The 20,407-nt window shown below is 42.3% G+C and overlaps 2 protein-coding genes across 5 annotated transcripts in view; one reads left to right on the top strand and one right to left on the bottom strand.

Moving 5' to 3' along the window:
* Positions 1 to 6,198, bottom strand: part of CSGALNACT1 (chondroitin sulfate N-acetylgalactosaminyltransferase 1) — a 360,764-nt gene extending 354,566 nt beyond the window's left edge. Inside the window, exon 1 of one of the 4 annotated variants that reach the window (XM_050801850.1) lies at positions 6,083 to 6,198. The gene's annotated coding sequence lies outside the window, so the exon portion shown is untranslated. The remainder of the gene's footprint in view (positions 1 to 6,082) is intronic. The other 3 variants (XM_050801848.1, XM_050801852.1, XM_050801863.1) reach the window with 3 other exon arrangements.
* ATP6V1B2 (ATPase H+ transporting V1 subunit B2) overlaps positions 1 to 20,407 on the top strand; it is a 531,364-nt gene that overhangs the window by 77,892 nt on the left and 433,065 nt on the right. The gene's annotated exons all lie outside the window — the stretch shown is intronic.

The raw sequence follows: 20,407 nt of genomic DNA, 5'->3' as shown, positions 1-20,407 counted from the left end.
CCTGGTGCCAGGCAGACATGGACTAAGGCCCAGCTACAACACTTACTAGCTGACCTTGACTTGCTTCCTAAACCTTAGCGTTCTCATCTGTAAAACACAGATAATAAGAGTGCACAGTTCCTAAGGTGGCTGTGCTGATTAAATGAAGAACTCATGTACCACACTAAGCAGAGTACCTGCTACATATTTAAGGGCTGCATCAGCGTTAGCCATTTTTATCATGGGAAGAGAATAATCGTGGTAGAAGTGAAACAAGAACTTAAATGAATTACTTAGCTTTGCAAACATTATTATAAGCACTAAGTTTACCTGAATCCTCTGTTCCAGCTTATTGCAACTACTAGAATGATCTACTCTGAAAGCAATGCAGTCAATAATGATACCATTAATAACAACAACCAACAGTTATATATTGATATGGTTTGGTTCTGTGCCCCCACCCAAATCCCTTGTCAAATTATAATCTCCACATATAGAAGGAGGGGCCTTGGGGGAGGTGACTGAATCATAGGGGCAGACTTCCCCCTTGCTGTTCTTGTGGTAGAGTTCTCACGAGATCTGGTTGTTTGCAAGTGTGTAGCACTTCCCCCTTGGCTGTCTCTCTCCTGCTGCCATGTGAAGATGTGCTTGCTTCCCCTTCACCTAATGCCATGATTGTAAGTTTCCTGAGGCCTCCCCAGCCATGCCCCCTGTGCAACCTGTAGAACTGTGAGTCAACTGAACCTCTTTTCTTCATAAATTACCCAGTCTCAGGTAGTTCTTTACAGCAATGTGAGAACAGACTAATACATGTGTATATTTATATATCCATATTATATAACATTTTTTAAAATTGTATATATTACATAAAATATACAATGTCATATAATATATAATATATAATAATATATTTTTATGATATGATAATGATAATGATGAATGATATAAATTATTATATGATATATAATATAAAATGTTATATCTTATATGATATGTATTATCACATATATCATAAATAATAGTATATATTCATATATTATATATTATGTATTAATATATCTTATATGATATATAAAATGTACATACACACATATATAACCTTTACTATGCTCCAGACATTGTTCTAACCACTTTTACAGACGAGAGTGTCACACAAAGTTATGCAGGTTCTGCCACACAAGCATGCCCTGCAGGAACTTCAGCCCATTCTCTGTTGACCAGACTGAGCACCCGACATGGAACAGTCTGCCACAGAGGAAGGGGTTCCTAGCACAGTCCTGTGTACTTATATTGACCTATTGACGGATACATTAACTTTAGCATGTTTTTAACGTTGGAGAAACAGAAGTAGAAAGTCACTTTTGAGAGAACACAAAGCCTAAGTCAAAGACCACCATTTTAGTAATTTTATTAACGGAATAGATGAACATAGCACAAAAATCACCAGTGACCAATTCCTAGTAATAAGCTGCAGTGCTGTGTGCCCATGTGCCTTAGGAATACAAAAACAAGGCTGACCCTCAGCATACACGGACAATTCACATCTACCTCCTCCCCATTTCCTGCTCCTCTGTTCCTCCATCAACTCAAATGTCCTTTGTGTGTGCAAATGAAACAAAAAATCAAATATGACCGCAGGGTAACCACATGCGTTTTATGCATTGCCTAAAAACAGCAACAAAAATTATCTGTGTGGCAAAGTAATGTTTCCCTAAGTCATAGGTTCAAAACATGAAATTCTAGCAAACAATTATTTTTGTGCAGGCACACCTCCCAAGTGCTGGTTCCTAAAAATGACTCCCAGGTTTAAAGACTCATTCATTTCCTCTCAACTCAGCCATCCATAAGCTTGTTCAGCTTGGAGCTCTTGCCCAAACTAAATTGTCCCATCCGCATAAGGCTTTGTACCTATCATCTTGGCATGGACCCAGCTTCAGTCTGGGAAGATGAAGGAGAGAGAGGGAGACACCATGGCCTTTGCTAGCTGGGGGTTTGAGGACAAGCCAGACTCTTGCAGTTCTGGGGAAGCATTAGTTTGTGCAAATGGGATCTCTATAACTTTTTCATGTGCACAGAATCCTAAAAGTAATCCAAAACATTTAGCTTAATCAGAGGGAAATGATATTTAAAATGTTCTACAGCCTTCATCCAAAAGTTATTCCTCTTACCCTCCCCTCTTAAGAGTACTGACCTAGACCTTGATTTAAAAAAAAAAAAAAAAAAAAGTGGGGAGGAGTGCAAAAACCGGACTGTGTTATTGTAAAATCCTGCCATGTAAAAATCAGAATTGGATGTCTCATAATTTTTCAAACTCAGATACATTCTGCTAGATAAGATAGGAAAACCACTGGTAAGATTTAAGACCTACAATGCACTAAACTTTTCTCTGTTGCAAATTTTTGTTGTAGTTTGGTTGGATTTTGTTCATTTGCTTCTGAGACAAGGTCTTGAGATGTTGCCCAGCGTGGTCTTGATCTCCTGAGTGCTTAACAAATCCTCCTACCTCAGCCTCCCAAGTAGCTGGTACTACCACACCTGGGTCTAACTGTTTCTAATTTTACTTACAGATTAAAGGTATTTAGTTTGTCATTCGAATTAAATTTCATGGAAAACCTGAAAATATAATGTTCTCATTCATTTACATATAATATGGCAATATTTTCAGTAATAACGTTTGTTTATATACACTGTCAGTAATTTTTCTACCAAATAGCAAATTATATCTGAGAAATAAAAACACAAATAACTAAAAACACCTTTGAGTTGTTCAGTAAATATTCTCAAGCTTGACTAACTTCATTCACAGTAGAATTTAGAAATAAGAGGTCTTTTCAAAAACACACAGAAGAAAGGTGCCTTTCAGTGATGCATCTTGGAATGCGATAAAACATTTTTTGAAGGTGAGATTTAATGTGGCTCCAATTTTTTTTTTTTTTTTTTTTGAGTCTCACTCTGTTGCCCAGGCTGTAGGTCACTGGTGTGATCTAGGCTCACTGCAACGTCTGCCTCCTGGGTTCAAGTGATTCTCCTGCCTCAGCCTCCCGAGTAGCTACAATTACAGGCACGTACCACCACGCCCAGCTAATTTTTGTATTTTTAGTAGAGGTGGGGTTTCCCCCTGTTGGCCAGGCTGGTCTCGAACTCCTGACCTCAAGGGATCCGCCCACCTCAGCCTCCCAAAGTGCTGGCTGTGAGCCATTTTTTTAAAAAGGAAAGATAACCAGAAGTTTCTGCTAGCCAGATAAAATTGCTTGAAAAACAACTTAGATTGCTGTGAGTGCTACAAATACCTATTTAGGAAATAAACCTTTTTAAACACATTCAAAGATAAAAGTAAGCTGTACCAAAGACATACAAAGAAAACCGCTGAAATACTAGATGAAAATCATATATATTTTTTCAACGTTTTAAAAAATCATATGTTTGAAAATTAGGATATATAAAATACAAATCCAAATTCTTACATCTCTTTTAAGTCCTTAACTCTAAAGTTATTCAAAAATAGCACCAAATCCATCATTTAAGACCACTTCCATTTATTTTTAGGCCTTTGGCTAATGCTTTTGACACAAAGTTGCCCTTTTTCTAATAAAGTATTCCATGTCATGAACCCAGGAAGTTACATTTCTTGGCTACCTTAAAGGACAGGATAACGGTAATAAATGACAGCCTGGGGTGATACACTATGCTGAAGAGGCCCCTAGTGGTGAAGTTACTCTCCAACCCGGTTTTACAGGTTTTATAAGACTGCTTCATCATGAGTGCAAAATCAATAGGTAATAAAGTCTACCTTAGCTTTGCCTCCGTAATAACCTCTATTAGCCCTAATATATAGTAGGGCTATGATTTAGAATCTCAAGGTCCTTTCATCAGGAATTATTAAAAGACAGATGTGACCTGAAGAATAACTTCATTACATTCTGCATTTTAAATCAACAAATCTTTATTTACTCCTTATGCCCTGCCAGGCACTGTGTTAGACATTGAGGAAATAGGAAAGATGAGGACCCTTGCAGATCTCACTGTTATTTCTTTTTAATGTAATAACATGGCATTAAGAACAGAGCTAGGGCAATATGAAGATTGGTAAGTACGATTCATCATCATATGAACTTATGATGGATTCTTAGGAAGATACAAGAAAAAGCTGAGGTATTGCCCCAAAGTTTCAGCTCCTTATTTTCAGCACCCATTCTAGGCAGCACCTGAGATTCTTCAATAAATAGTCAATGGATACATGAATGGAAAGTAGGGTTACAAAGAAGGAATTTTTACAATTTTTTTAAATGTTGAAACATGCTGGAGTTGGGGATCCCTAAATGTAAAGAAAGACAAAAAAAAAAAAAAAAAAAAAAAAACTAAAAGACAACATTTATGAAGTGCATACTGTGTACTCCGGGCACTAGGCTAAGTTTCCAAACCTAATTTCCTCCTGCTAAACATCACTATAAGGTGAGGAGTATTATTGGCATTTTACAAATTAGGACACCAAGGCCAGGAAAGGGTAAGTAACTTGCCCAAGGTCATACAGTTAATAAGTGGAAGAAGCCGCCTGGAGCTCAGGTCTCTGGAACCCCAAAGCACAAGCTTACTGCACTGTAATGTAAACGGATGAATCCAAACGTTGGAGATTCTGCTTTAAAACCCACTAATACATTTTACAAATAGACGTATCAGATTTTAGCACACAAAGATGAACAGGATTAAAATATTTCGATATTGTATTATATGGAGTTCATATGGTGTGGTAGCTCAAGGCAGACGAATCATGAAATATGTAAGGTGATCTTACAATGGGTATGGCCCATCTCTTGCTTTCTAGGAATTGACCATCTTCTTGGAACCCAGTACCTAGTCCCCTGGGTATTATGCACTATCACAAAACGTGTTCAAGTTGCCTTTTATGCCTAAGGCTTACATAAAAATTCATCTTGCCTTTCTGCGTCTATTTCCAAGTTTGAAGGACCTTTCTCCCTCCAATTAGCAACATTTCAGCACTGCACAGGCTTATTAATGCTCACTGTTGCAAGTAACACCAAGGTAATTTGACTTTCTTGTAGGAACAATGTCGACAAAATCCAAGAAATCCTACAGAATTAAATTTAAATTTCTAGTTTAAAAAAAAAAAAACAAAACCCCGTGAAAGAACAGTTCATTATCTTTACAGTTCATTATCTATATTATCTAGACGTATCTAATGACATTAAGTAAAAACTGTGCCAAGGCTTTGAAATCAGAATAAAAGTGGAGTTTGTGAAATTTAACCACTCTATCCTTTTTATTAGTATTTCATTTATGAGTATTTCCCGAGGCTCACTGTTTTGGCAGGCACAGTGCTGTTAACATCTCTTCCTTTCTCACCATTCTTTGCTCATCGATGAAAAGATAACTTCAAAATCTCTGACAGTAGTGCAGGTGCAGGAAGCGCGATGGAAACAAACAACTTTACCTCCGCTTCCTACAGCTTTCCTCTCCTCCCTGCCCTTCCAACCCCCACCCCACCCCAAGATCATGCCCTCGCACAGCTTCTGCCCCACCAATCGCACGGTCCCATGGGCATATTCGGACAGCGGTGACCCTCAGCCACATCCCCCACGAGCGCGGTCCAGGGCAGGCGAGCGCGCTGCCCACCGGCCACCCTCGTCACGCCCCCTCCACCCTCTCCATCCCAGCCACAATAATACAATAACAGCAGTCATCGCGCGGCACGTGGAAAGGCTACTTTTCAGTGGGTTTTGCAGAAAGTAATCAGACAGCGGAAGGCCATGAGAAAGGCTGGTGAAGCCAAACCGACCTCGGGAGCGCAGCAACCCCGGACCCTCCCTGGAATCCCCCTCCGCGTCCCCGCGCGCCCACCTGGAGGCGCCGCGCCCTCGGCCTGCCGAACCGCTCCCCGGCCCCTGCCCGTGCCCTGGGCCCCCGGCTGGCAGCCACGGAGGGAGGCCAGGCGCGGCACAGTCCTCCGCAGCTGCACGAGCCACCCTGAGGTCGCGGGCTGGGCGGGCGCGAGGGAGGCGCGTGGGGCTATGGGGATCTGCCGGCGCCACTGACGCCCCCGCGCGGCGCACCGCTCCCAGCTGGCCCGGGAGGGGACCCGACTCACCCGAGGCGCCCTGCTGACTGCCCGGCCCGGCTCCGGCCGCTGCCGCCGTCGCTGAACTTTCCCTCCTGCGCGGCCGCGGCGGACTCGGCTCCACCTCCCGCTCAGGCAGCCGCGGAGCCTCCAGGGACCCCGGGGGCGGGGAGCAGCAGCGGCGGCGGCGGCGGCGGCGGCCGCTCGGGCGGGAGCAGCCACGGCCAAGCCCGGCGCCCCGCGGCGGGGTGGGTCCGGCCGGGGCTGCCAAGGCAGGGCTGGGGTCGCGCTTAGCCGCGGGCACCCGCGTCCCCCACGGCCCCTCTGCAGTGCGTCCCTGCGCCCGTCGGAGCTGGGCGACCTGGCCGAAGGCTGTCACTCTCGGAAGGGGCCGCGCTTGGACACCAGGGGCGGTTTACACGTGACTGGTCACCGAGAGCCGGAGAAGTTTAGAGACTAGGACACTGTGGTGTGGCCCGAGTTGCAGGAGAGAGGTGTCCAGTCTCCACGGGGTCCTTATTCTTGCAGGACAGAGTTCCCCATTCCCCCGCTCCACCCGCTCTGTTCCCTTGGCTGCCCTCCCAGCCGAGCGCCGACTTCCATGCAAAAACTTTGTAAATCGCACTTCAGGGAATTCATGCCTTTAGTCACGGTCTCTTCTTGGTCAGCTATAACGCCGTCCCTCGAGAGCTTCTACTTACAGCGAAGGTCAGGAACCCCTGTTAACTCTCACACCCCACCACTGTGGGTAAGCGATGTCTGCAGGGACCCCTGACGGCCACTGGGAGGCCAGGAGAGAAGCGGGAGAGGAAGGGCTAAAAGGCAAGTACGCGGAGTGCTGGGTAATGAAAGATCCACCGCCACCTCTCACACACACAGGCACACAACCTCCAGGGCCACAGGTCGCCTTTTACCTGTAAGTGCTCCAGCGCGTCTCTGTGGGAGAGAGTTGGGAAACGATCGCCAATTTTCATTGTAATTGAGGGGGACTCGGGAGGAGTCAGTGTTAGACTGGAAGAGGTCATCACCTGCAGATGCGGTTAAGCAAGTTGCAGAGGCCCCAGGGCTGAGCCACGGCAGAACCAGAGCTGGAAACCAGTCCTATGACTCCTGAGGCAGTGCTCCTTCTACTGCCTAGCCTGGCTCCTTCTACTGCCTGGCTCGAAGTCTCCATCTGGGAGATTCCAGCGCACCAGACTTTATGTGGGTACAGGGTAGGCAGTCCGGAGGCTATAGGCACAGTCTTGAAGTAGCTCAGTTTCCATTATGCTCCTGCTTACCTGCAGGAAGCATCCCTGAAGCAAGCTTTGCTTCCTACCCGGACTCCCCAGGTGGACCTGTCCCCACCCCACACTCCTGAGTGAACTCTTCACCCTCGTGACCTAATATCCCCACTGCAATTCAATTGAGACTTGGGAAACCGGGAAGAAGTGGGTGTTTTCCAAATGAATGCAAAATATGTCTATTCTGCTATGCCCCAAAATGCTGCATAAGAGAGAGAATAAATAGTTAACAGAGCATACGTACACACATACATAGGTACAAGCCATTGGCCAAGCCTCCTTCCCATGTTATCACACAGCACCCTCTTAAGGCAAATCATGACAATCCCCGCTTTGCAGACGGAGGGCAGCACATGGAGGCTGGAGTTGGTTATGAGTTGTGTAAAGGTTAGAATGTTCACTGTCAAGCACTCCGTGGGTAACCAAGTAACCTCTTCAGAGCCTTCTCACTGCCACCGAAGCATTCCCACACCTCCCTGTATTGGCTGGTGTGTTGTCAAAGCATTGATTTTCTTTCCTCTCCTGAAGCATCTCCCGTCCTTCTGCTCCGTGATATCTCCAGAATTATAAAATACAGTTTCAGCATGGAATCCGGTCTGGAAGACAGCCCAGAGGACTTGAGCAGGAGCTGCCATGGCCCAGCACAGACGCACACGGTTGGACTCAGGTTCTAGACTATGTGGACCGGCTTGGGGAGGGTGGAGGAGGCACCCTTGTTGCTGCAATTGGATCTATAGCTGTTATCTAAAAGAAAGAGGTAGAGGCCAGGCGCGGTGGCTCATGCCTGTAATCCCAGCACTTTGGGAGACCAAGGCAGGTGGATCACCTGAGGTCAGGAGTTCGAGACCAGCCTGGCCAACATGTGAAACCCTGTCTCTACTAAAAATACAAAAATTAGCCAGGTGCGGTGGCACATGCCTGTAATCCCAGCTACTCAGGAGGCTGAGGCAGTAGAATCACTTGAACCCAAGAGGCGGATGTTGCAGTGAGCGAGGATGGCGCCACTACACTCCAGCCTGGGCGACAGAATGAGACTCCGTCTCAAATAAAAAAAAAAGAAGGGGCTCACTTCAGGGTTGATTACTTTTTTTAGGGGCTTATAACTTATAACAGTACCTTGTTACCATTTCCAACTTTTTTCCATTTGGATAGTAATACAAAAGCATAGCAATGTACATAACAATATGTGTCATATCAGTATGTATCAATAAATATCAATTCATAAAGCCAGTTCTAGCTAAGGGTTTGGTGCCCCCATATATTTTGACAACAGTTAGTATATGAAATGATAAGAGAACGGAAAAGGTGATAAAACTATGAAACTAAGTAACAAAATGTGAGAAAAGATACATTTTTTTTCTGGAAAAAAAAAAAGCAAGCAGATATGTAACAGCCTTTGGATTATCCCTTTGGGAGCCACTATTATCAAGGTGGTACTTACTGTCCATCATTAGAAAAGGCAGCAGAGTATTAGGGGAAAGAATGGCCAACTCATCTCTGCAGCCCCAGTGCCCTAATAATGCCTAGCAGAATTAAGTCAGTGAACCTAATAGAAGGATGGATTCCTTACACCCCAAAGACTGAGAAGAATAACCAGGTTGAACATGAAACCTACGTGTAAAAACCAATTGTTAAGACTTATGGCCAGGCATGGTGGCTCGAGCCTGTAATCCCAGCACTTTGGGAGGCTAAGGCTGGAAAATTGCTTGAAGCCAGGAGTTTGAGACCAGCCTAGGCAACACAGTGAAACCCCCGTCCCTACAAAACAATTTTTTTAAAATTTAGCCAGGAATAGTGGCCCGTGCCATAGTCCCAGCTACATGGGAGGCCGAGAAGGGAAGATCACTTGAGCCCAGGATGCCAAAGCCAAAGTGAGCCAAGATCACACCACTGTACTCTAGTCTGAGCAACAGAGAGAGACTCTTTAAAATAACAATAATAATAATTACTACAAAAAAAAAAAAAAAGTCAGGGCATGGTAGCTCACACCGGTAATCCCATTTTTGGAGACGGAGGCTGGCAGATCACTTGAGGTCAGTAGTTTGAGACCAGCCTGGCCAACATGATGAAATCCTGTCTCTACTTTAAAAATACAAAAATTAGCCAAGCATGGTGGCAGGCACTTGTAGTTCCAGCTACTCAGGAGGCTGAGGCATGAGAATTGCTTGGATCCTGGAAGGGGAGGTTGCAGTGAACTGAGATCACACCACTGCACTCCAGCCTGGGCAATAGAGCAAGACTCTATCATGAGAAAAGAAAAGAAAAGAAAAGTTTTCTACATGGAGTTTAGCTTTAGATATGTGCTTAAACATTTTTCATAAACAAGATTTGAGAATCAAAATATGTTATTTTAATTTACAAGGACATTATAAGTGTACCTTAATATGGTGCTGATAATGTGATAACAGTAAGGAAATATATAGAAAGTTGTGGAAATAAGTCAAGTCATGATGTCAGAGTGATTTTATCCCCTTGGGGAAAAAATGGAATAAAATATATGGCATCGTGGCATCATGTTTATATGGCAGCCCATATAAAAATATATTCAAAAACAACACATAAAGTGGCAAACTTTTACATTTATAAAATGCAAGATACACACAATATGTTTAATATCTTTAATAACTTGTTTTAAATATATTTGAATAGGTATTAAGTGTTAAGTACAGAAATATTTCACACAGTTCAAGGTTAGACTTCTCAGCCTTACCAGGGTCCTTGAGAACTTTGACCCAGAGCCACTCAGTAGCTGAGAGAGCAGTTGTGAAACTCATTCATTAAAACTCAGTTACATTACTTTTGAAGAGACATACTCACGTCATGTTGACTCTGACTTTAAATACAGTTCTAATAATCAGGGTTATCTGATTTCTTAGATGACGGCAAATGTGCTGTGTAGTTATAGAGATTGCTCATTAGATGGAAGAGGCGTATTGTACCCAAGCATAAATACAGGCCAGACAGTACTATTGTGGGTGGTAAATCATTAAGGCGGGATCTAATTATATTTCATATAGTCTACTTAAGGAACATGGAAAATATGAAATATATTTCTAAATGAATTTTTATTTTAAATGAGTAAAATAAACGTTTGACCTGGAGAGGTCAACTTTGCTTTTCTAGGGGGAAAAAAAAAAAAGGTCACACATGTTCAAGACCTCATTCCATAAGCATAACTCAAACATAGTGGGGGCTTTGTTACTATTTGCTGACTGAAAAGGGGATGCTTTTAACTTCTTCTGGATGTTTTGAATTAATGCCTTTAAATACACACATCAAAATAAGCGAGTTGTTTCCTACTATTTTCAAATTTACACTCTCCGTTGTTCATTTTGTTTCTCTCCAGACCAGTCCAAGAGGAGGACTAAAGGGGGAACATGTGTCCCTCTCATTGCACCATTGCCGAGCTTTCTTCTCCAAATGGCACAACAGGCACGGCTCTCTGGTGTTAACGCTTTCAACTGCATAACTGATAGCTCATATAGAAGTCATCTAGTACAGGCCAGGCGCAGTGGCTCATGCCTGTAATCTCAGCACTTTGGGAGGCTGAGGCAGGTGGATCACCTGAAGTCACGAGTTCGAGAACAGCCTGGCCAACGTGTTGAAACCCCGTCTCTACCAAAAATACAAAAATTAGCCGGGCGTGGTGGCATATGCCTGTAATCCCAGCTAGTCGGGAGGCTGAGGCAGGAGAATCACTTGAACCCGGGAGGCAGAGGTTGCAGTGAACCAAGATCATTCCAGCCTGGGCAACAGAGCAAGATTCCATCACAGAAAAAAAAAAAAAACAAACAAAAACACGTCATTTGATACATCAGGTGCTTCACAGGTTGACTTTTCCATTCTACTTCTGTCCACTCCGCATCGTCACTTCTCCAATCTATAGATGAGAACAAAAGAGTTACAGAGGGAACTAGTACAGAAAACAAAATGAGTGGGGCAGCAGAGATTAATCTAGATCTGGTCTACATCTGCCTGACATAAAGTCCAGATATCTAAACACAAATCTGCGGGAAAAGGTGTCTTTTATCTCTACAGAAATTACACTAATTCACCAATGTGCATATCTAGCTCAACCAGGCCTTTATTTATGAATTGGAAAACTGGTTTTCAAATAGTTTCCCTTTCATAACTCAAAACTCAGTATTTTTGAGTAAGGTCTTCTAACCTTTACTCCATCTTAAATTTTTGAATTCTGATGGGTACGTTATTTAAATTATTACTGTTGTTTCTCTCCAAGAATTGTTAGCGTCTTTTTAAAAAGTAGGTATTTATCATTTAAGTCAATATCTACAAAATCCCGTCCCACTTTCATACCTTACTCTGTGCCCTTTCACTATGATAATCACACACTATGATAAAGGCTCCATTAATAAGAGAATATGTTTCAACAACACACATTATTATAAGAATCTTTAGTACCAACAGTAGAAATAAGATGCATAAAGGTACACTCAAGGATATTAGAAGAGCTACTGTATAGAATATTAACACTGAACAGGGAAAATAGCCTGAGGAAGGGAAGGGCGAGTACAGTCAGAATCAATAGTCCAAAAATAAGAAATGTCTAAAGAAAAGCAACAAGTGGGTTATCCACCAAGAAAAGAAAAAGACATAGGCAAAGGCGATGACGTGGGAAACAAGCTTTGCCAATTTCAGAAACAAGAGTATTTCCTTTCCTGTTGCACAGGGGGATTCACTGTATATAGCCACAAACCTGTCCCACTGGGGAGGAATTTGGCCTTCAAACCAGATGACGCCAGTAATGCCTCCCTCGCTATATGAGACGTGTTTGGTTTTTCTGTAAACACAACCAGAAAATATTCTAGTCAAATTCATCCAACAGTAAGTTAGGCAGTTACTGTGTGCCCAGTACAGTGGGAACCACACAAATGACTAAGCATAGTCTTTATCAAGAAACCTCAAATCTAGTAGAAAAGACTGAAAATATAAGGATTAAAAGTAGAAAAAAGATCCCTGAATTGTCCATAGATGGTTTCATGTTAGAAGTGGCGCTTTTTTTCTGAGACAGAGTCTCATTCTGTCACCCAGGATGGAGTACAGTGGCGTAGTCTCGGCTCACTGCAACCTCTGATTCCCCAGGCTCAGCCTCCCAAATAACTAAGATTACAGGTACCCACTACCACGTCCCGCTAATTTTTGTATTTTTAGTAGAGATGGAGTTTCGCCATGTTGGCCAGGCTGGTCTCGAACTCCTGACCTCAAGTGATTCGCTAGCCTCGACCTCCCAAAGTGCTGGGATTATAGGCATGAGCCACGGCACCCTGCCAGAAGTGGCTTTGGAGAGAGATCTTGAAAGGTGAGTAGGATTTGGATGGGCAGAGAAAATAGGAGGTGGTCCCCAAGAAGTAACTGAAGCAGAGATGGGGAAGTGCTAGGCATGTCCTGATCAAAAGGACAGGATCCAAAATAACCAGAACATGGGGGACATTTAAAAAGAAAGGCAAGATTCTAAAAGTGTTCTGAGTCTTGATATGGGGGACTTTGAATGCCAGAAAAATATTATTATGCCAGAAAAATTTTATTATATGAATTTTAGTAGGGTGCAAATATGTGGATGTGAGCAGACAGTGTTAGTTGCTTAATCATCATTCTTTCTTGCTTGCTCTGAAAAATATTATTATGCCAGAAAAATTTTATTATATGAATTTTAGTAGGGTGCAAATATGTGGATGTGAGCAGACAGTGTTAGTTGCTTAATCATCATTCTTTCTTTCTTGCTGGCAGAGCCCTAATTTTGCTCAGAGCCCGTCTCCATGAGGCTCTAAAAGGGAGAATCAACACTTCCCCAGCTCTGAGTAGGGCTAGGGAAATAAATTATGATTGGTTAAAGGCAACAGGGAAAACCAATGGTGAAAGTGGCTGAGCCTTGATGGAATCTGTGGGATATCTCAGAGGAAAGACCCAGTTATCAACTGGAAATAGAGATCTAGAACTCAGGGTAGGCTAGAGCTAGAGATCTAGAAAGAATGGAGGTCCTCCATGTACAAAAATATAATTGTTTAAACAATTAGAATGAAAAGACCAACTAGAGATGATCCAGTGAAAGGTGGTGGCCGAGAGCACAATCCAGGGAGCATTCAAGTTGGTCCCCAACTTTTTTGGCACCAGGGACAGGTTTCATGGAAGACAAGTTTTCCATGGACCACAGGGGCAGGGGTAGTTTTGAGATGATGTAAGCACTTTACATTTATTGTGCACTTTATTTCTACTATTATTACATTGTAACATGTAATGAAATAATCATACAACTCACCATAATGTAGAATCAGTGGGAGCCCTGAGCTTGTCTTCCCGTGACTAGATGGTCCCATCTGAGGGTGATGAGAGACAGTGACAGATCATCAGGCATTAGATTCTCATAAGGAGCACGAAGCTTAGATCCCTCACATGCACATCACAACAGGGTTCGAGATCCTATGAGAATCTAATGCTGCTGTTGATCTGACAGGAGGCAGAGCTCAGGTGGTAATGTAAGCAGTGGGGAATGGCTGTAAATACAGATGAAGCATTGCTCACTGGCCCGCCACTCACTTCCTGCTGTGCAGTCCAGTTCCTAACAGGTCACAGACCAATACTCATCCATGGCCTGGAGATTGGATATCCCTACATTAGAGGATTCTGTGAAGGACACTGGGAAGGAATGACGGGGAAGCCAGAACCAGTAAGGGAGATGTCTCAGTGGTCAGAGAGTTTCCAGAGGTAGGTAATGGTTCCATGTATACAATTCTGAGGACGGGCGCGGTGGCTCACGTCTGTAATCCCAGCACTTTGGGAGGCCAAGGCGGGTGGATCACGAGGTCAGGAGATTGAGACCATCCTGGCCAATATGATGAAACCCCATCTCTACTAAAATACAAAAAAATTAGCCAGACGTGGTACCATGTGCCTGTAGTCCCAGCTATTCAGGAGGCTGAGGCAGGGGAATCGCTTGAACCCTGAAGGCAAAGACTGCACTGAGCTGAGATCACGCCACTGCACTCCAACCTGGCAACAGTGCAAGACTCCACTTCAAAAATAATAATAATAATAATAATAAAATTCTATAGTATCCATTGAGTTTGTCAAGAAGTATCTTTAGTTATATGAGCCCTCGTCAGCATTTCAAAAACCCAACAGAAGAGGCATATTTACTCACAATGCTGCTGAAAAGGTTAAGTAAATATTAAAGTTTCTCTTTTTTTTTTTTTTACTAGAATCATATAAAATCTATGTGCTTACACTGACATTTTATAATCAGCCTATGCTGATTCACGGTTGACATCACAGGACACTGTGGAATGTGAATGGGGACCCAGTCACTGTGCACAAAGTGTCCAGCATACCATCAGTTTTTTGGCCTAGAAACCAACCCAGAATTAAGCAGCCAGAGGCAGTGAACAGTGCATAGGTATCTGTATATTTACCTATTCTGATTGTCTTTTAGCATCGCAACCCTCAGATATCAGGTAAACTTATTATACTTCAATGTTGGTAAATATTTGGTTACAATATGGATGGATCAGAGATGGAATAGAAAAATAATGTAATAAAAATGGGGGAAAAAATCATGGGCCCTACTTTTCCTAGTCCTGCAGTTATAGTCTCTCAAGACTTTTAACCTGCAGTCAGCCAGGATGGAGACCTGAGTCCGTCCTAAGCAAATATGGCGCCCTCTGTTAGGAACCACAGCCTGTTCACGGAGCATGATGGGCTCGCCCTGTCTGGACCTGCCTAGAGTGTCTGCCTGCCACTAGTTGCTCCCTCTTGCAATAATACCTTGTTTTACAGGGAGTTTTAATGGTTGGACATGGTTTTCTGCAGATGTGAGTCCCGCTCTGGTAACAAACTCTGCTTTGAAGTCCAGACTATCTGACCTATACCTTGACCCCTTCTTGCTTTTTTTTTCCATGTCACTTTCCTCCACCTCCAATACTCTAACTTTGCTCCCTAACCCTTCTCTGACCTTGAGAGAGGTCAGAGATACTAAAAATAACTAAATAATAACTAATACTAAAAAATTAGTATAGACCTCAGCAACCTGAAAAATAATACCTCCGCACCCAAACTCCTGTTGCTCACTCCCACTCATCCTTAAACAATACGGCAACATCACTCAAACCACAGCGTTCTATATTCTTTTAGGCATGTAGGTGGGACTACTAGTCAACTCTAAGAAGGGCCAACCCTTCTTCCCAGTTAGTTCAAATAATAATAGCAGTAATAATCGTTATCATCATCGTCATCATCATCATCATCATATTACTATTGTAGCTTGACTTTCACCACGTTCCAGGCACTGTTCTAAGCCAGGGGTCCCCAAGCCCCAGGCTGCAAACCAGTACCAGTCCATGGCCTGTTAGGAAGTGGGCCGCGCAGCAGGTAAGTGAGCATGACTGCCTAAACTCCGCCTCCTGTCAGATCGGCGGTGGCATTAGATTCTCACAGGAGCATGAACCCTATCGTGAATTGCATACGCATGGGATCTAGGTTGAGCACTGTTTATGAGAATCTAACTAATGTCTAATAATCTGAGGGAGAAAGGTTTCATTCCCTACCCCCGTCCCGTGAAAATATTGTCTTCCACGAAACCAGTCCCTGGTGCCAAAAAGGTTGGGAACCGCTGCTCTAAGCCATCAATATACTCATATACTTGCTACAACCCTATAGAGAAACTGAGGCTTAAGGAGGTTATAGAACATTCCCAAGGTCATACAGCTAGTAAGCCATGATGTCAGGATTCAAACTCAGGCCAATCTTCTCTCTCATGGACACAACTCTGGGGTTCCTATACCTTACAGTCTGAGACAAAAGAGGTAACTAATAATATTTTTCAAAACATCCTATATACAGGGCAGAAACAATAAAAATAGGTTCTTTGTAGGAAAGAATAATAGGAGGAAAATAGGAGGAAACCACTGCTCTCTACTACTTCCTCTAAGAACAAGGTAAATTCAGAATTGGAATTTGCCTACCAGACTCCCAGTCCAGTGCTCCTTTGTTGTGCTATGTGTGGTCAGAAGAGTGAGGAAGTATCACAATGGAAACTCCGACAAGATGGCAATGAATGCATCTACTGCTTCAGTCATTTGCTTCCTTCTTTAGTCATATCATACCACGTTTTGCACTCTCATTGGGATGATAATTAGAGCCATCTGTGTACTCTCATTTTATTAAGGCAATAACTAGAGTCATACCAACAGTGTTCACAGAACTAAAATAAAGAAGCTTTTTTGTTTGTTTCTTTTCCTTTTCATAGAACAGATACTTCTCCTTCCTTTTTTTTTTCTTTTTTACTAGCATCTTGGAAGACAACCAGTCCCAGAACCTATAAACAGTGCTTCCCTTCAGATGCGGCTTTTATCCTGATTGGTCAGAGAAAGATAGACTGTTCCCTTGCTGATAAAGGGCTTTTTGAAGACTTTTACATAACTTCTGCAATGCACTGGAAAATAACACCCAGGAAAAGGCTGGGTGTTGGGGGTGGATAATAAACCCTTACTGCTGTATGAAAAGCTACATTTTTCAGAGTAATATGGTGATTACAGATAAAAAAAAATAAATTTTAATAATACCACAATGCAGAGTCATCAAATAATTGGACATTGCTCCAGTAACTTCTGGGAGAATTTGCACCTGTTGCCTCTTTCCCCAAGGATGGAAGAGGTTGCCAGAACCAATTCCTCCTGCGAGGGTTACCTGAAGCTCGCGTAAGCATCAGCATTGGCTAGGTCATCGTCTCTTCCAGTTCTGCCACCAACCAACTCGTTCCAAGAAAATGTGGGAAATAATGCCTTATCTTTAAGTAAGTCAGAAGCTGTCACACTTACAAAGAAAAATGTTTTCTGGTCAGGGTTCCCTGTGGGCATGTCCTTGCAGATGCCTTGGTGCAGCTCTGAATTTCTGGTTACAATTAACTGGCGATGAACTGAAGCTATGCTAGTTTAGATTAGGGGTTTTGAAAAAGCCTACTTGTATAATAACAGCATACCTAGTCTTAGCTTTTAGGTTCTCTTTCTTCAAAGGGAACATTCAGAGCCAGATAGAGGCAGAGGTCTGCCAGGCAGCTTCTTAGAGCAACAATCTATAGGAGGAAACTATAAGGGGGAACTCACATAACACTAAAGTAAACTGGAAATACAGCCTCAGCTATCCTGAGTAAAATGTAATTGTCTCAATACTCTTGAAATATCTATTTTGGAGTTGGAAGACAACCACCACCCCACCACACACACGCATGCACGCACACACACAAACAGACACTCTTGAGTATTTTGGCAATGTATACATGCTAAATAGTAATTTGTTGTCTTTAACTGAAATTCTAACACCAAATAACGCATGGCATAATACTTAAGAGAAATGAGTGATTTTTTTATTATCCAAAATGTTAAACCCTTTAATATACCTCCCAAGGGTTGTCTGGTTCAGAAACTCACAAAAGTAAATGGAAGTGCAAACTAGAACTGCTGAAAAAAATGGAAAACAAATTTAAACATCATGAGCCAATGAAGTAAATTAAGTGACTCTAACTCTACGTAATGTTCATTACCAGAAATTATTTTCCCACTCCTACTAAATAAATGTTAAGTAATTATTTAAATGATATAAATTATGTTACATTACTAACTTGCTTGGAGTGCTCACATGAAAGTCTTAATTACTCATACTTTCTCACCACCAAAAAAGAAAGAAAGAAATAAGTTGCAGGGGTTGGGGGTTAAGAAAGGAAAGGAGGGAGAGAGGGAAGAAAATAATTGATTTCTGCCATTTTGGAAAACAGATTGGCAGCTTCTTAAGAAGTTAAACACGTATCAGCCGGGAGCGGTGGCTCATGCCTGTAATCCCAGCACTTTGGGAGGTCAGGGCGGGTGGATCATCTGAGGTCAAGAGTTTGAGACCAGTCTGGCCAAAATGGCGAAACTCTATCTCTACTAAAAATACAAAAATTAGCCGGGCGTGGTGGTGGGTGCCTATAATACCAGCTACTCGGGAAGCTGAGGCAGGAAGAATCCCTTGAATCTGGGGGAGACAGACGTTGCAGTGAGCCAAGCTCGCACCACTCGACTCCAGCCTGGGCAACAGAGTGAGACTCTGTCTCAAAAAAGAAAAAGAAAAAAAGTTAAACACATATCAACCATATGATCCAGCCATTCTACTCCCAGGTATTTACCTAAGAGAAAGGGAAACACATATCAATACAAAAATTTAAACACAAATGTTCATTGTGAGGTAAGAGGAAGGGCTTGACTCAGGAGGGGGACTTGACTACAGAAATAGGGCTTGGACACTGGACTGAGTTGAGGACCAGCTAAAACACAGAATGAGGCAGAAGCAGCTTTCCATTAGACACAGCCACTAGTGTGTTGTCAGTTTACCATCGTCATGGCAACACCCGGAAGTTACCACCCCCTTCCATGGCAACAATCCAACGGCCCAGAAGTTACAACTCATTTTCTAAAAATTGCTGCATAATCCATCCTTCAATTTGCATGTCATTAAAAGTAGATATAAATGTGAGTGCAGACCTGCCTCTGGGCTGCTACTCTGGTCACATTGCCTATGGGGTATCCCTGTTCCACAAGGAGCTGTACATTTGCGACTGCCGTACACTGCCATTTCAATAAAAGTTGTTGTCTAGCACCACTGCCTTGCCCACTCTTGAACACTTTCCTGTGTGAAGCCAAGAACCCTCCCGGGCTAAGCCCCAGTATTGGGATTTGCCTGCCCTGCATCATGAGCAGTATTATTTGTAATAGGCAAAAACTACACAACCCAAATATCCTTAGCAGGTAAAAAAACTGTGGCATATTCATAAAATGGGATACTACTCAATCAAAAAAATGGAACGAACTACTCAGATGCTCAGCAACACGGATGAGTCACAAAATCATTATGCTGAGAAAAAGAAATATCAAAAAACTCACATATTGTATGATTTCATTTATACAAAATTCTAAAAAAAAGCAAAGTAACATAGTGACAGAAAGGCGATTAGTGGTTACCTGGGTATGGGGTACATGAGAAGGACTGGAAGGAAATAATTACCAAGGGAAATTACTGGAAAACTTTTTGAGAAGATGGATATGTTCACAGTCTTGATTGTGGTATGGTTTCACTGGGGTATACATATGTTGAAGCTTAGCAAATTACATATGCTAAAGTGTGCCAATTTTTTATATGTTAATTATACCTCTCTACAACTATTTTAAAATTAATTTTTAAATTTAAAAAACAGGCCTCTGCATTTGAAAGAACATGTTCTCTATCTTGCTTTCAGTAAAAATCAGGAAGAACCTTTGGAGACCAAATTAAGTGATCCTGATCTTTTCTTTCAATGACTCAAACAGTGGTTCTCCAAATTTAGTACGCATGAGAGTATCTGAGATGTTAATTTGAAACGCAGTTTCCAGGGTTTTACATAGAGGTATGCTAGAAAATATTACTGATAAAAGAATATGTAGCATCTAATTTACAAGTAATAATGCATCCAATATTCTTCATTGTAAATTTCATAAATCTTACGAAATGCTTTGTTGGCTTTTGCTAAACTCTTGTATCTGTAGTCATTCTGTGGTTGCAACAGATGAACATGTATAGTTCCAACTGAATGCTGGGTAACAGTTTTGTTCACTCAGGTGAAAGGATTTCTTGAGGCCAGGAGTTCAAGATCAGCCTAGGCAACATAGCAAGGCCCTGTCTCTAAAAAAATTTTTTTTTTTTAATTTCACCAGGCACCATGGAATACACCTGTAGTCCTAGCTATTCAGGAGGCTGAGGCAGCAGGATAGCTACAGTCTAGGAGCTTGAGGTTACTAAGTTCATGCTGCTGTACTCCAGTCTGGATGACAGAGCAAGACCTCATCTCTTAAATAATAATAATAATTTTGTTTACATTAATGAGTAAAAATGAAACATCATTTCTTAATCTCACATGATTTATTAATGATGTGAGAGACTTCTTTGCTGAACCAGAAGATGGTTTTTGAAGATTAGGAGAATATTTCCTTAGTTTTACATTATTCATCATGTAATGACCACAGGCATGACACACTTTAAGTTTAATCTACAT

Source organism: Macaca thibetana, chromosome 8 (genome assembly GCF_024542745.1).
Source record: "Macaca thibetana thibetana isolate TM-01 chromosome 8, ASM2454274v1, whole genome shotgun sequence".
In the NCBI taxonomy this organism is placed as follows: Eukaryota; Metazoa; Chordata; class Mammalia; order Primates; family Cercopithecidae; genus Macaca; species Macaca thibetana.
The sequence above is the reverse complement of the archived record's forward strand: the minus strand, read 5'-3'. Positions and strand labels throughout refer to the sequence as shown.